Source organism: Rhinopithecus roxellana, chromosome 13 (genome assembly GCF_007565055.1).
Source record: "Rhinopithecus roxellana isolate Shanxi Qingling chromosome 13, ASM756505v1, whole genome shotgun sequence".
Classification (NCBI taxonomy): Eukaryota; Metazoa; Chordata; class Mammalia; order Primates; family Cercopithecidae; genus Rhinopithecus; species Rhinopithecus roxellana.
Genome location: NC_044561.1, coordinates 60,220,270 through 60,236,779, shown reverse-complemented (window position 1 = coordinate 60,236,779; position 16,510 = coordinate 60,220,270). Strand labels below are relative to the sequence as shown.

At 40.2% G+C, this 16,510-nt stretch overlaps 1 pseudogene; it reads left to right on the top strand.

Moving 5' to 3' along the window:
• Positions 1-10,131: 10,131 nt before the first annotated feature.
• On the top strand, positions 10,132-11,676 carry LOC104678395 (annotated as a pseudogene).
• Positions 11,677-16,510: the final 4,834 nt, after the last annotated feature.

The window sequence follows — 16,510 nt, the reverse complement described above, 5'->3', positions numbered from 1 at the left end:
TGAAATTTACTCTTGAAAAGATTCAAAGTCATGAAGTCAAGGAAACCTGAGGAACTGTTCCAGACTGAAGGAGTGTAAGAGACACACATCTAAATGCAACCCATGGGTCTGAATGGGATCCATCTGCTATAAAGGACATGACAGACAATTAATCAAAGGTCAAAAGAAGTCTATCTATAATGTTATTTTCACAAAAAAAGTTATAGAAAACTGTCTCTCAAACTATTCCTAAACCTGTTAGTCAGAAAAATGTCTTTACACCCCAAATTTGTGAAGGCATTGGCTATCATGTTATCATTATCATTATCACTGTGGGAGAAAAGAGTCAAACTGTGTAAAATATTTGAAGAGATTTATTGTGAGCCAAATTTGAGTGACTGTGGCCTATGACACCCTCAGGAGCTCCTGAGAACATGTGCCCAAGGTGGTTGGGGTGCAGCTTGGTTTTATATATTTTAGGAAGGCATGAAACATCAAATACATTTAAGAAATACATAGGTTTGGCTTAGGAAGGCAGGACAACTGAAAGCGGGGACTTCCAGGCTATAGGTGAATTTAAACGTTTCTAGTTGACAATTGGTTGAGTTTGTCTAAAGATCTGGGATCAATAGAAAGGAATGTTGGGTTAAAGATAACCTAGATTGTGGATGGCCTAGATAGATAAGCTAAAGATAACCAGGATTGTATAGAACATATACAACTGACATAACAAAAGGTTAATCAAACACTATCTTTGTATCCAGAATAGACAGCATAACTATTATGATAGTTTCATTGGAGTTAAAATTCAGAGTAGACAGGCACTGCCTTAATGATGCAAACAGGCCTCTTTTTAGTCAGGAAGAAACGCAACTCACTCAGTTGAGACACAATGCTCCACCATGAAAAAAAATCAAAGATTTAGAAATGTTGTTTTAGCTTGGATGTACCCGTATAACCACATTTAGCTAAATAGAAAGCATCTTTGAGAAATAGAGAAATTACTTAAATAAGCATTTCTGAATGTGTCTGTAGTGCACCCAAAATCCAAAACCAATCAATGTAAACGAGTCTTCCTATTTAAAACATTAAAAGAAAACATTTACTCAGTGTCTACTGCGGGCTTTGCATTCTGTTAGGCACACAAGACTTAAATAATGCTTGAACATACATAATTTTTAAACCAGGTAAGTTTTATCTTCTATAAAACTGGAATCATTTTTTAAGAGTCCAGTGATCAGAAAATTATTGTATGTGCAAAAAAGTCCCACAGTGAAGTAGCTGTTCAGGCTACTTTTAAGTTTCCTTTTTATAACAATATAATTAAAAGAGAAACCAATCGAATTTTAAAATTACTTCTGATGTATAAAACAAAGCACACCAGAATTAAACTAGAATGTACAAACTGAAAGTAAAAATTAGCAGAGTATATGTGTAGGAATCTCTAATCACTCCATCGCTAATCGATTAGTGGCGAAGCTAGACTGCACGGAATAGTGAGAGATGCCTTTAAGGCTAAACATTATGAACATAGAAAAAAACTGCTTCAACCACCAGTACAACTGAAATCATATACTAGAGAAATAAGTCATTACATAATCTTCCTTAAAGTTAGGGAAAATGCAATCCACAGACCAGGAGGTTCCCTCATGTGCCTACACCACCAGGGCCCTGGGTTTCAAGCACAAAACTGGGCAGTGGTTTGGGCAGACACTGAGCTAGCTACAGGATTTTTTTTTTTTCATACCCCAGTTTCACCTGAAACCCCAGAGAGATAGAACTGGTTTTCCACTCCCATGGAAAGGGGGCTGAGGCCAGGGAGCCAAGTGGTCTCGTTCAGCAGGTCCCCCTCCTATGGAGCCCAGCAAGCTTTGAACCACTGGCTTGAAATTCTCGCTGCCAGCAGAGCAGTCTGAAGTTGACCTGGGATGCTCGAACTTGGTGAGAGGAGGGGCGTCTGCCATTACTGAGGCCTGAGTAGGCAGTTTTCCCATGACATTGCTTAGGAAGCTAGGAAGTTTGGACTGGGGGGACCTCACCACAGCACAGCAAAGCGGCTGTGGCCAGACTGCCTCTCTGGATTCCTCCTCTCTGGGCAGGGCACCTCTGAAAGAAAGGCAGCCCATCTCCCTGGGAAAGAGCATGGGGAAGCGGCAGCTGCAGGCACAGCTTCAGCAGATTTAAACGTTCCTGCCTGCCGGCTCTGAAGAGAGCAGTGGATCCTGACAAGGAAGATTCCCCCAGCACAGTGCTCAAGCTCTGCTAAGGGGCAGACTGCCTCCACAAGTGTGTCCCTGACCCCCATGACTCTTGACTGGGAGAGACCTCCTAGCAGAGTTCTCAGACACCTCATACAGTAGAGATCTGGCTGGTATCAGGCCAGTGACCCTCTGGGATGAAACTTCCAGAGGAAGAAATAGGCAGCAATCTTTGCTGTTCTGCAGCCTCCGCTGGTGCTACCCAGGCAAATGGGTCTGGAGTGAACCTCCAGCGAACTGCATCAGACCTACAGAAGAGGGGCCTGTTAGAAGGAAAACTAACAAACAGAAAGCAATAACATCAACATAAAAAAAGGGACCCCCCACACTAAAAGCTCATCCAAAGGTCATCAGCTTCAAAGATCAATGGTATATAAATCTGTGAAGATGAGGAAAAACCAGCACAAAAATGTTGAAAATTCCCAAAACCAGAATGCCTCTTCTCCTCCAAATGATCACAACTCCTCTCCAGCAAGGGCACTGCACGGAGAATGAGATTGACAAACTGACAGTAGTGGGCTTCAGAAGGTGGGTAATAACAAACCTCTCTGATCTAAAGGAGCATGCTGTAACCCAGTGCAAGGAAGCTAACTAAGAACCTTGATAAAAGGTTACAGGAACTGCTAGCTAGAATAAACAGTTGAGAGAAGAACATAAATGACTTTATGGAGCTGAAAAACATAGCATGAGAACTTTGTGAAGTATACAGAAGTATCAATAGCTGAATCAATCAAGTGGAAGAAAGGATATCAGAGATTGAAGATCAACTTACTGAAATAAGGCATAAAGACAAGATTAGAGAAAAAAGAATTAAAAGGAACAAAACAAAGCCTCCAAGAAATATGGGACTCTGTGAAAAGACCAAACCTATGATAGATTGGTGTACCTGAAAGTGATGGGGAGAATGGAACCAAGTTGGAAAACATTCTTCAGGATATTATCCAGGAGAACATCCCCAATCTAGGAAGACAGGCCAACATTCAAATTCAGGAAATACAGGCAACGCCACTAAGATACTCCTCGAGAAGAGCAACCACAAGACACATAATCATAAGATTCTCCAAGGTTGAAAGGAAGGAAAAAATGTTAAGGGCAGCCAGAGAGAAAGGTCAGGTTACCTACAAAGGGAAGCCCATCAGACTCACAGCGGATCTCACTGTAGAAGCCCTACAAGCCAGAAAAGAGTGGGGGACAATAATCAACATTCTTAAAGAAAGTAATTTTCAACCCAGAATTTCTTTCTTTATTTTTGATTATACTTTAAGTTCTAGGGTACATATGCACAACGTTCAGGTTTGTCACATAGGTATACATGTGCCATGTTGGTTTGCTGCACCCATCAACTCGTCATTTACATTAGGTATTTCTCCTAATGCTATCCCTCCCGTAGTCTCCCACCATGCAAAAGGCCCTGGTGTGTAATGTTCCCCGCCCTGTGTCCAAGTATTCTCATTGTTCAAATCCCACTTATGAGTGAGAACATGCGGTGTTTGGTTTTCTGTCCTTGTGATAGTTTGCTGAGAAGGATGTGAACCCAGAATTTCATATCCAGCCAAACTAAGCTTCATAATTGAGGGAGAAATAAAATCCTTTACAGACAAGGAAATGCTGAGAGATTTTGTCACCACCAGGCCTGCCTTACAAGAGCTCCTGATGGAAGTACTCAATATGAAAAGGAACAACCGGTACCAGCTACTGCAAAAACATACCAAATTGCAAAGGCCATTGACACTATGAAGAAACTGCATTAACTAGCAGGCAAAATAACCAGCTAGCGTCATGATGACAGGATCAAATTCACACAAAACAATATTAACATTAAATGTAAATGGGCTAAATGCCACAATTAAAAGATACAGATTGGCAAATTGGATAGAGTTAAGACCCATAGGGGTGCTGTATTCAGGAGACCCATCTCACATGCAAAGACACACATAGGCTCAAAATAAAGGGATGGGGGAATATGTACCAAGCAAATGGAAAGCAAAAAAAAGCAGGGGTTGCAATCCTAGTCTCTGATAAAACAGACTTTATACTAACAAAGATCAAAAAGGACAAAGAAAGGCATTAAACAATGGTAAAGGGATCAATGCAACAAGAAGAGCTAACTATTCTAAATTTATATGCACCCAATACAGAGGCACTGAGATTCATAAAGCAAGTTCTTAGAGACCTACAAAGAGACTTAGACTCCCACACAATAATAGTGGGAGACTTTTAACACCCCACTGTCAGTATTAGACAAATCAGTGAGACAGAAAATTAACAAGGATATTGAGGACTTGAACTCTGCTCTGGACCAAGCAGACCTAATACGTATCTATAGAAGTCTCCACCAACAGAATATACATTCTCCTCAGTGCCACATAGCACATATTCTAAAATCAACCACATAATTGGAAGTAGAACATTCCTCAGAAAATGCAAAAGAACTGAAATCATAACAACAGTCTCTCAGACCACAGTGCAATCAAATCTTAGAACTCAGAATTAAGAAACTCACTCAAAACCACACAATTACATGGAAATTGAACAACCTCCTCCTGAATGACTAGTGGGTAAATAACGAAATTCAGGCAGAAATAAATAAGTTCTTTGAAACCAATGAGAACAAAAACACAATGACCAGAATCTCTGGGACACATTTAAAGGAGTGTGTAGAGGGAAATTTATAGCACTAAATACCCACAAGAGAAAGCAGGAAAGATCTAAAATCAACACCCTAACATCACAATTAAAAGAAGTAGAGAAGCAAGAGCAAATAAATTCAAAAGCTAGTAGAAGACAAGAAACAACTAAGATCAGAGTGGAACTGAAGGAGACAGAGACACGAAAAACCCTTTAAAACATCAATGAATCCAGGAGCTGGTTTTCTGAAACGATTAACAAAATAGAAGGACCACTAGCTAGATTAATAAAGAAGAAAAGAGAGAAGAATCAAATAGACACGATAAAAATGATAAAGGGGATATCATCACTGATCCCACAGAAATACAAACTACCATCAGAGAATACTATAAACACCTCTACACAAATAAACTAGAAAATCTAGAAGAAATGGATAAATTCCTGGACACATACACCCTCCTAAGACTAAACCAGGAAGAAGTTGAATCCCCAAATAGACCAACAACAAGTTCTGAAATTGAGGCAGTAATTAATAGCCTACCAACCAAAAAAGCCCAAGACCAGACAGATTCACAGTGGAATTCTACCAGTGTTACAAAGACGAGTTGGTACCATTCCTTCTGAAATTATTCCAAACAATAGAAAAAGGACTCCTCCCTAACTTATTTTATGAGGCCACCATCATACTGATACCAAAACCTGGCAGAGACACAACAAAAAAAGAAAATTTCGGGCTGATATCCCTGATGAACATTGATGCAAAAATCCTCAATAAAATACTGGCAAACTGAATCCAGCAGCAAATCAAAAAGCTTCTCCACCACAATCAAGTCAGTTTCATCCCTGGGATGCAAGGCTGGTTCAACATACACAAATCAATAAATGTAATTCATCACATAAACAGAATCAATGACAAAAACCACATGATTATCTTAACAGATGTAGAAAAGGCCTTTGAAAAAATTCAACACCCTTCATGCTAAAAACTCTCAAAAAACTAGGTAGTGATGGAACGTATCTCAAAATAATAAAAGCTATTTATGACAAACTCATAGCCAATATCATACTGAATGGGCAAAAGCTGGAAGCATTCCCATTGAAAACCAGCACAAGACAAAGATGCCCTCTTTCACCACTCCTATTCAACATAGTATTGGAAGTTCTGTCCAGGACAATCAGGCAAGATAAATAAAGGGTATTCAAGCAGGAGAAGAGAAAGTCAAGTTGTCCCTGTTTGCAGACGACATGATTCTATATTTAGAAAACCCCATCGTCTCAGCCAAAAAACTCCTTAAGCTGATAAGCAACTTCAGCAAAGTCTCAGGATACAAAATCAATGTGCAAAAATCACAATCATTCTTACACACAAATAGACAAGCAGAGAGCCAAATCACGAGTGAATTCCCTTTCACAATTGCTACAAAAAAAAATACCTAGTAATACAACTTACAAGGGATGTGACGGGCCTCTTCAAGAAGAACTACAAACCACTGCTCAAGGAAATAAGAGAGGACACAAACAAATGGAAAAACATTCCATGCTCATGGATAGGAAGAATCAATATCGTGAAAATGGCCATACTGCCCAACATAATTAATAGATTCAATACTATTCCCATCAAGCTACTATTGACTTTCTAGACAGAATTATAATAAACTACTTTAAATTTCATATGGAACCAAAAAAGAGCTTGTATAGCCAAGACAATCCTAAGCAAAAGAACAAAGCTGAAGACATCACACTACCTGACTTCAACCTATACTACAAGGCTTCAGTAACCAAAACAGCATGGTACTGGTGCCAAAACAGATATATAGACCAATGGAACAGAACAGAAGCCTTGGAAATAACACCACACATCTACAACCATCTGATCTTCAACAAACCTGACAAAAACAAGCAATGGGGAAAGGATTCCCTATTTAATAAATAATGCTGGGAAAACTGACTAACCATATGCAGAAAACAGAAACTGGACTCCTTCCTTACACTTTATACAAAAATTAACTCAAGATGGATTATAGACTTAAACATAAAACCTAAAACCATAAAATCCCTAGAAGAAAATCTAGGCAATACTATTCAGGGCATAGGCATGGGCAAAGACTTCATAATTAAAACACCAAAAGCAATTGCAACAAAAGCCAAAATTGACAAATGGGATCTAATTAAACTAAAGAGCTTCTGCACAGAAAAAGAAACTATCATTAGACCAGAAAACCTACACAATGGGAGAAAATTTCTGCAATCTATCCATCTGGCAAAGGTGTAATATCCAGAATCTACAAGGAACTTAAACAAATTTACAAGAAAAAAAAACCCAATCAAAAAGTGGGTGAAGGATATGAACAGACACCTCTCAAAAGAAGATATTCATGTGGCTGACAAACATAAGAAAAAAAGCTCATCATCACTGGTCATTAGAGAAATGCAAATCAAAACTACAATGAGATACCACCTCACTCCAGTTAGAATGGCAATCATTAAAAAGTCAGGAAACAACAGATGCTGGAGAGGATATGGAGAAATAGGAACGCTTTTACACTGTTGGTGGGAGTGTAAATTAGTTCAACTATTGTGGAAGACAGTGTGGCAATTCCTCAAGCCTCTAGAACCAGAAATATCATTTGACCCAGCAATCCCATTACTGGGTATATACCTAAAGGATTATAAATCATTTATTATACAGACACACACACACACATACACGTATGTTTATTGCAGCGCTATTCACAATAGCAAAGACTTTGAACCAACCCAAATGCCCATCAATGATAGACTGGATAAAGAAAATGTGGCCCATATACACCATGAAATATTATGCAGCCATAAAAAAGAATGAGTTCATGGTGCAGGGACATGAATGAAGCTGAAAACAATCATCCTCAGCAAATTAACACAGAACAGAAAACCAAAAACCACATGTTCTCACTTATAAGTGCGAGTTAAACAATGAGAACACATGGACACAGGGAGGGGAACATCACACACCGGGGCCTGCCGGGAGTGGGGGGCAAGGGGAGGGAGAGCATTAGGGCAAATACCTAATCCATGCAGGGCTTAAAACTTAGATGACGGGTTGATAGGTGCAGCAAACCACCATGGCACAATTATACCTATGTAACAAACCTGCATGTTCTGCACATTTATCCCAGAATCTAAACTTTAAAAAAATCTTCCCTTGAACCACATCTGCATTTACACACATCATCCTTTGGTAAAATGACAGATACACGACCTCATTTTTCTGGTAGGAACTAAGGAGAACATTTTATATTTGCCTCATCCTTAACAATTTACAGAGGTATACAACATTTATCTTTTCATGCCGAGTAGTACAATTTCATGACTCTGAAGCACTTAGTCTTCAATCATCTCATATTTTCAGAAAAACAAAATAAGCTAGCAAAATGATGAAAATAAAATCATCTAGCTAGAATTTCATAATATATGTACAAAACCAATCATTTTCTTTGTTCCCGTTTAAGCTCTTTGGCTGCAATGCTGTCCAAGAAACCCTCAGTTTGCTCTTCTATGATCTGTTAGGATATAAAGCCAAGAAAAGAAACAAGGTCGAGTCCTCATTTAACATGGGCCTATGCTGCTTTTCTCTGCATTAAGGAGTTCACAAAAACCCCACCAAAATTATAAGCCAGTGTTCAATGGTTGAAATGATTATTTTAGTAACAATGATACATAAAGAAAACTAGTTGCTGTTTGTTTATTTTTGTTCAACCAATGCTTTAAGGGGCCAGCCATGGTGGTTCACACCTGTAATTCTGGCACTTCTGGAGGCTGAGGACAGAGAACTGCTTGATGCCAGGAGTTTGAGACCAGCATGGGCAACACAATGAGACTCCATCTCTACCAAAAAAAAATGGTCAGGCATGGTGGCACGTGCCTGTAGTCCCAGCTACTCAGGAGGTTGAGGTGGGAAAATTGCTTGAGCCTAGGAGGCTGAATCCACAGTAAGCCATGATTGTGCCACTATAAGCCAGCCTGGGTGACAGAGTAAGATCCTGTCTTAAAAAAATGTTTTATGGTTTCTGTGATTTTTTTAAGAGACAGGGTCTCACTACATGATCCAGGTTGGAGTGCAGTGGCTATAAACATGCAGAATCATGGCATGTAACAACCTTGAACTCTTGGGCTCAAGTGATCTTCCTGCCTCAATGTCTGGAATAGCAAGGACGTTTAAGCACGTGCCACTGTGACTGGCTTTTGTAATTTTCCCCCACTTGAAAAATGGTCAAATGTTACACAAGTATCTTAAACTGAGTCAAGCATCATTGAACTATCTTTTCCCTTACAATCTCCACAATTGCTGTAGCTTGTCATTGTTGGATTTATTTTTAGATTCCCAGAAATGGACTCTTACTATGAGTGAAATCATGTGGTTGAACTGGAAGGTTCCTGTCACATCTCCAGGGCAGACAGTGACCATGTGTGGCTTTTCATGGAATTCTGGGAAGGAAGAATATAATTAATTCTGTTTGGTGTATTTGCGATTTAATGACTTTATATCACTACCATATTAGTTGCCAATCATTCGAGTGATGACAAGATAGACATCTGTGAACTTTATTTTAAAAATTCAAATATTTGCTTGACTTAACTACTTAAAAGTTGTTGTACAATTGCCCAGCAATAGACATATTTTGCAAAAATTGAGATATGAAAATGTTATAAGTACAACAGCAACTAACGATGTACTCTTACATAAGAAAATGACAAAACTTTTAACTTAAAAACATAAATTAATCTTTTATAGTGTTATGGGTTTATTTCATTCATAAAAACTATTTATCTTAGACTCCTTTAAATAATAAACAACCATTTGCGATTAAATGTTAAGGTACCAATTATTTACACAAGATTAGGAGTGGAAAGCTTTACAAGTCTTGTGAACAACAGCCGTATTAACATCACTTAGAAAGTAAGCCAAAGCATCTCTAAGTGTACCTCTAGTTATTAGGGAATAACATTCAATTTCTAAAACCTAACAAATACAGCTTTTAAAGGATTTAAATGCATTCATTTACTTACAGTTATTGAATAGAATTAGCAAATGGGTTGCTCCTGAGAATGAGAGCTCCAGGGACTTAAACTGTAAAATTTTTTCCTCTTTTTATTAACACAGATAATTAGGACCTTTACTTAACTATTGTGAGGCAATTAAGCAACTCAATATGGCCCTGCCAGCCTCACCTCTCCTTTCTTCTGCAGCTCCCGCCGAAGCCGCACGTCCGGCCCGGATCCCAGCACCATGAGCTTCGGCTCGGAGCACTACTTGTGCTCCTCCTCCTCCTCCTACCGCAAGGTGTTCGGGGATGGCTCTCGCCTGTCCGCCCGCCTCTCCGGAGCCGACGGCGCGGGCGGCTTCAGCTCGCAGTCGCTGTCCCGCAGCAATGTGGCCTCCTCGGCCGCCTGCTCCTCGGCCTCGTCGCTCGGCCTCGGGCTGGCCTATCACCGGCCGCCGGCGTCGGATGGGCTGGACCTGAGCCAGGCGGCGGCGCGCACCAACGAGTACAAGACCATCCGCACCAACGAGAAGGAGCAGCTGCAGGGCCTCAACGACCGCCTCACCGTGTTCATCGAGAAGGTGCATCAGCTGGAGACGCAGAACCGCGCACTGGAGGCCGAGCTGGCCGCGCTGCGACAGCGCCACGCCGAGCCGTCGCGCGTCGGCGAGCTCTTCCAGCGCCAGCTGCGCGACCTACGCGCGCAGCTGGAGGAGGCCAGCTCGGCGCGCGCGCAGGCCCTGCTGGAGCGCGACTGGCTGGCAGAGGAGGTGCAGCGGCTGCGGGCGCGCTGCTAGTAGGAGAGCCGCGGACGCGAAGGCGCCGAGCGCGCCCCGAAGGCGCAGCAGCGCGACGTGGACGGCACCACGCTGGCCCGCCTGGACCTGGAAAAGAAGGTGGAGTCGCTGCTGGACGAGCTGGCCTTCGTGCGCCAGGTGCACGACGAGGAGGTAGCTGAGCTGCTGGCCACGCTTCAGGCGTCGTCGCAAGCGGCGGCCGAGGTGGACGTGGCTGTGGCTAAACCAGATCAGACCTCGGCGCTGAGGGAGATCCGTGCCCAGTATGAGGCCTTGGCCGCTAAGAACCTGCAGTCCGCGGAAGAATGGTACAAGGCCAAGTTCGCCAACCTGAACGAGCAGGAGGCGCGCAGCACCGAGGCCATCCGGGCGAGCCGCGAGGAGATCCACGAGTACCGGCGCCAGCTGCAGGCGCGCACCATCGAGATCGAGGGCCTGGGCGGGGCCAACGAGTCCTTGGAGAGGCAGATCCTGGAGCTGGAGGAACGGCACAGTGCCAAGGTGGCTGGCTACCAGGATAGCATTGGGCAGCTGGAGAATGATCTGAGGAACACCAAGAGTGAGATGGCACGCCACCTACGGGAATACCAGGACTTGCTCTATGTCAAAATGGCTCTTGACATTGAGATAGCAGCTTACAGGAAACTGCTGGAAGGCGAGGAGACACGTTTTAGCACCAGTGGGTTAAGCATTTCGGGGCTGAATCCACTTCCCAATCCAAGTTATCTGCTCCCACCTAGAATCCTCAGTTCTGCAACCTCCAAAGTCTCATCCACTGGGCTATCACTTAAGAAAGAGGAGGAGGAGGAGGAGGAGGGGGAGGGAGAAGGGGAGGTGGAGGGGGAGGAGGAGGAGGCATCTAAGGTAGCCTCTAAGAAAACCTCCCAGATAGGGGAAAGTTTTGAAGAAATATTAGAGGAGACAGTGATATCTACTAAGAAAACCGAGAAATCAAATATAGAAGAAACCACCATTTCAAGCCAAAAAATATAATTCCATTGCTTCGAAAAACTTAATGCTTAAGAGGGAATGATATGCATTTGACTTGTTAAACAGCCTATTCCTGAACCATAACACCTGCCACCACTATAAAATATCTTCAAGGCTTCAGTCTTATATTTAGTATTGAATACTTACCTTCTATAATAAGAAAACCACCCCTTAGACTGAAGTAAACCGCAGTCCTGGAGCAATCACAGATGAGTTATCTAAGAATACAGCTTTTTGACCTTCAGCTCACGCTTCACAGTGATTGATGATTCAGGTGCAGAGGAAGTACAAACTAAGGTGCTAAATCTGTGATCATCGTCATTTGCTGTGAACTGAAATTAAAACTATTCACACTACCCAGCCATTATCCAGCTAAATAATCTTACTCTAGATACCTAAAACGTAAGATCACTGCCAAAGATAAACTAATGGTCCACACCCAATTCCACTCTGATAGAACTATTTCACAAATAATAGGCGTTTGTTTAATGGACACCTTCCACCTCCCTCAATTGCATATATCCTTTTCTTCCATGTAGGAAAAACATAGTCTAGTGTAGTATTCTTCCCATTTAAACATATTTCGGTTCTTCTCAAAATAACTTACCCCCATTTGCTCTCTTTGCTCAGTGGGTAAAATTAGATGCATGTTGACCATGTCTATGATTCGTGTAATTACTTATCCCTGCCCATTTCATATTCTTTCAATTCTGTAGGTTAAAAAAATGGCAGTGATGAATTTTAAGGGTTTCTCCCAACATATAAAATAATGAAAAGAATCCCTAGACTTTAGGCTTTCAGCTTACACAAATCCATTTAATTAGGATAAAAAAACTATTAAGGATGTAGCTTTTCACCTTTCCTTTAGAAGCACAGTAAATAGTTATTCCAAACTGTGATGAAACTGACCTTAGATTTAGTAGTATAAGCTAGAGGAAGTGAGTGTTTCTATGAGTGGAAAAAGCCGAGGTGTCATTTCCGTGTCAGTTCATTTGTGGTGATATAGAATTAGCACTTAGAATCCCCGTATTCCCCTTCCCACTAATCTAGGTCCTAAAAAGGCCTCGCTTTCACTCTCCTATGCCTTTTACAAGTGCTAAGTATAGGATATTTTGTCACCAGAACACAATGCTACCGTCCCAAAGTTACAAAAAAACAACAACCACCACTTCTGGTCAATCAACACCACCAGCAAATATAAGAAAGAAATCTTTCTCTTTTCTAAAAGACTTCCCCAACACTTACCCCATGGCTGCACAGTTGGTGGGGTCCTGCCAGAGAGGAAGAGACACCCAGACCAGAGAAGGGGTGTGCATGCGCCTACTTGCTCGCTAGAAGTAGATTCTGGACAGTCAGCTCTTCATCTGCCCAACTGTGTAGCATCTGCGTTGCCCAGTCTTTCATGTGCACCAAGGCTGATGCAGGATTCGTTCTCTGTCCAGCAGTCACTTCTGCCAGAGCTGAAGAGTTGCCCCGTCTCTGTTCCATGTCTCCTTTAAGAGCTCTGGTGATAAGGACATGATGCTTTTACTGAACTTTCTTATCCTGGCACATGCATCAATAGTTCAAGGAACTTGAAAGATACTTTTCTCTTCTTCCTTACTTTTACCCCATCCCTCTCTTTACTCCTCACACTTACTGTAAGACATTAGTAAAATAAGAAATTAAGTCACACGACTCCCACCAACAACAACAACAAAAAAAAGCAACTCAATATATTTCACTAAATGAACTGCAAGAATTACATCAGAAATCTGAAAGCTAAAGAAAAAAAGATTATATAACTAAGCTTAAAAAAGTAGTCATCTACATTAAACAAGTAGTCATCTACACTGTTACTTGAAGTTCATGAGCATAAGGTAGGGATCCTTACATTTTCTCTTGAAATATGATTTCTGTTGAGATCTAAACCATCATTAACGTTCCACATACAAGGTGACTCTAGGACTGGCCTTGTACTATGAGCAGTGGATAAAGATCTGGTCCTCCCTCTCTATATCAGAGGCTTGGTCACCTCTACTACCCTCTCATGAGTTCTGTGAAGAGTATAAGAGACGAATGCTTAGTATTTCTTTTTTTTTTTCCTAAATAATTCCTCCATAATTTGCATTTTGATGGCATTCCCAGCAACAGTGTTTTAACTATGAAAATAGGTCAGAACATGACTACTGTATGCAATTATAGCTTTGAAGTTGTCCTAAAGAAGTATGTATACTTCTAGGGGGATTTCTAACAAATAGGTCATTCAAAAAAGTGGGGAGTGGGGAGAAATGACTATCAATGATATATGGCTTAACAGATAACACTTGCTGCCTTCTGGTTCTGAGAATGCCATTAGAAATACTGATATATAAAGGAGAACTACATGAGATGATGAATAGATTAATTTGCTTGACTATAACCACTTCACTGTCTACAAACATATCAAAATATCATGTTGTATTCCTTAAATATACGCAATAAAATAAATTAAATGAAAATAAGCTAGAGATACTCGTATTTAGTAAACCAGTGTAGAGATTTAAAAAATAAAACCCCTCAAAGACATTTTCAAGCATTTACTTTTACCATGTTTGTACATTTCACTCATTATGTGGGAAAAATTATGCATTTGGCACTGAGGTAGAATTCACAGCAACACCTCCTAGGGGAGGATGAGATAGCGGAGCTGGTGACCAAAGAGATCTAAAGCAGCTCCAAAGGCAATTAGCTCCTAACATTGTGAGCAAGCGATTGGAGGTGGGGCCTGCCCATTCTGGCTTCCATACATCCCCTCAGGCTGACTGAGGTGTTATTTTTAGCCATTTGTGAATTATACTTCCCTTTATTCCTATGTTAATCATTCCCTATTTCACAAGTATATCTTTATGTAGAATGGCAAAACTAGACAAGATATTTTGTCTCCAGGTGCCCTCTTGTGATAATACCAAAGATCACAATCAAGGAAAGTTAATTTACCAAGTGCCAGAATGTGCCAAGAGTAGCAAGACTTGACCCTTTCAGTTTAAGTTGTAATCATTCAGAAAACAGTAAATTAATATTTATATTTAGGGGAATGCTAACTAGCAAATTTATAACAATATCACTGTCTGAATGATAAAGCTTCAAAATATACTTAGCCGAGAGACTAATTAGTCAGGTTATCAACAATCTGGGGGAGAGACATCAACTGTCCTGGCGTAACATTTGAAAGGTAAATTCATTTAACAATATCATTTCCCAGAATTGTATAATCTAGTTAGCTTTCAGTTCCCAGTAATCTCATAAATCCATCTCACTAAAAATTATGCTTTGGAGGCAAATTAATGAGCTTAAGTTACTTTCCATGATTCTATGTTTTGACTTACTTGTTTAGTTCATTGGACAAGGATTCTCTAACTTGTAATTCTTCAAAATACAGTTGCTTGTGTTTTTTCAATTCTGTTTTATCAAAGTATCCTTGAGTTTTCATTTTGGAGAGTTCGGATTCTAGATTTTTAATTTTCAGTTCCCTCTCATATCGTATGGATGCAATATTATGTGCTGTTTACTGCTCTAACTCTTCTTGAGAGGCTGTTTGTGTCTAAAACAAAGTAAAGAGACACAATTTTAAAATAATTATGACCGGAATGATTACTGTATGTTTGTTTACTTTAGTTCTGCATCAGCAACTCAGAGAGCAGTTTTAAATACGTGAAAAAAGAAGCTGAAATGTAAGATATTTATCATCACTATCAACCAAATTGATAATTTAATCTGAATTATTAAAAAATTGAATCATTCTTAGGTGAGTACTCATGTAATCTCATGATTCAAAGACCAACAGAATCAATTTAAAATGTAAACAACTGAACAATGTGACTGGCTTAAGAGCAATTCAAAGGTATGGTCTAATTTCTAAATAACAATTTTTTTCCTCATAATCCTCTTTTGTGCCAACTCTTCTTAATAAGCAAATGGTTTTCTAATGAGAATCATTATTCTGAAAGATCAGTTTGTTGTAATAATGATGGAAATGAAGAAACTGAAACAGAGAAACAGGTGCTAGCTTCCTTCTAGAAATCTACAAAACAAATTGCTCTAAGAGAAATAGAGGACATACATTCAATATACATATCCAAAATATAATCTGCAGTGAAATGAATGAAAGAACATTAAAGATAAATAAACTAATCTTTAAGAATAGATTCAGTTCTTTTAATTTTTTTTATCTCCTGTGTTGCTTGTTCTTTTGTCTCCCTTTTATAATGTTCAAATTGTACACCTTCCACCATATTTCTTTCCATATGACTTTTAAGATTTATTGCTACTTGCTCCAACTTCTTTTTATGCTTCTGAAGTTTCTCACATTTCTTTTGTATTGTTTTCATAGATAATGAATTCTGTTGAAGAATGTGATTTTACAAAGGTGAGGAGAGAAAGTGATGGTTTTAAAACACATCTACTAATTGGTTGACATATTTCTCCCATGAATTTCCCCATTGAATACAAGCTGGCCTTCATAACTAGCTTCTAGTGAATATAATGTAATGGAACTATGGTGTCACTTCGAAGGTTAGGTTAGAAAATGTAATACAGCTTCCAGCTGACTTTCTCTCTCTAGAGAAGCTTACCCTTAGAATCCAACCACCATATACCCTGAGGAAGCCCAAGGCACACGGTGAATCCTTATGTAGCTGTTCCACTGACTGTCCCAGCTAAAGTCTCAGCCAAAAACCAGTTTCAACTGTCACACAGGTAAATAAACAAGTCCTGATAATTCTAGTCCTCAGCTTCAAGTCACCTTAGCTGTTGCCAACTGGAATAGAAATGAGTTGGCCCCACTGAACTTTGCCTAAAACTGCAGATTCTGAACAAA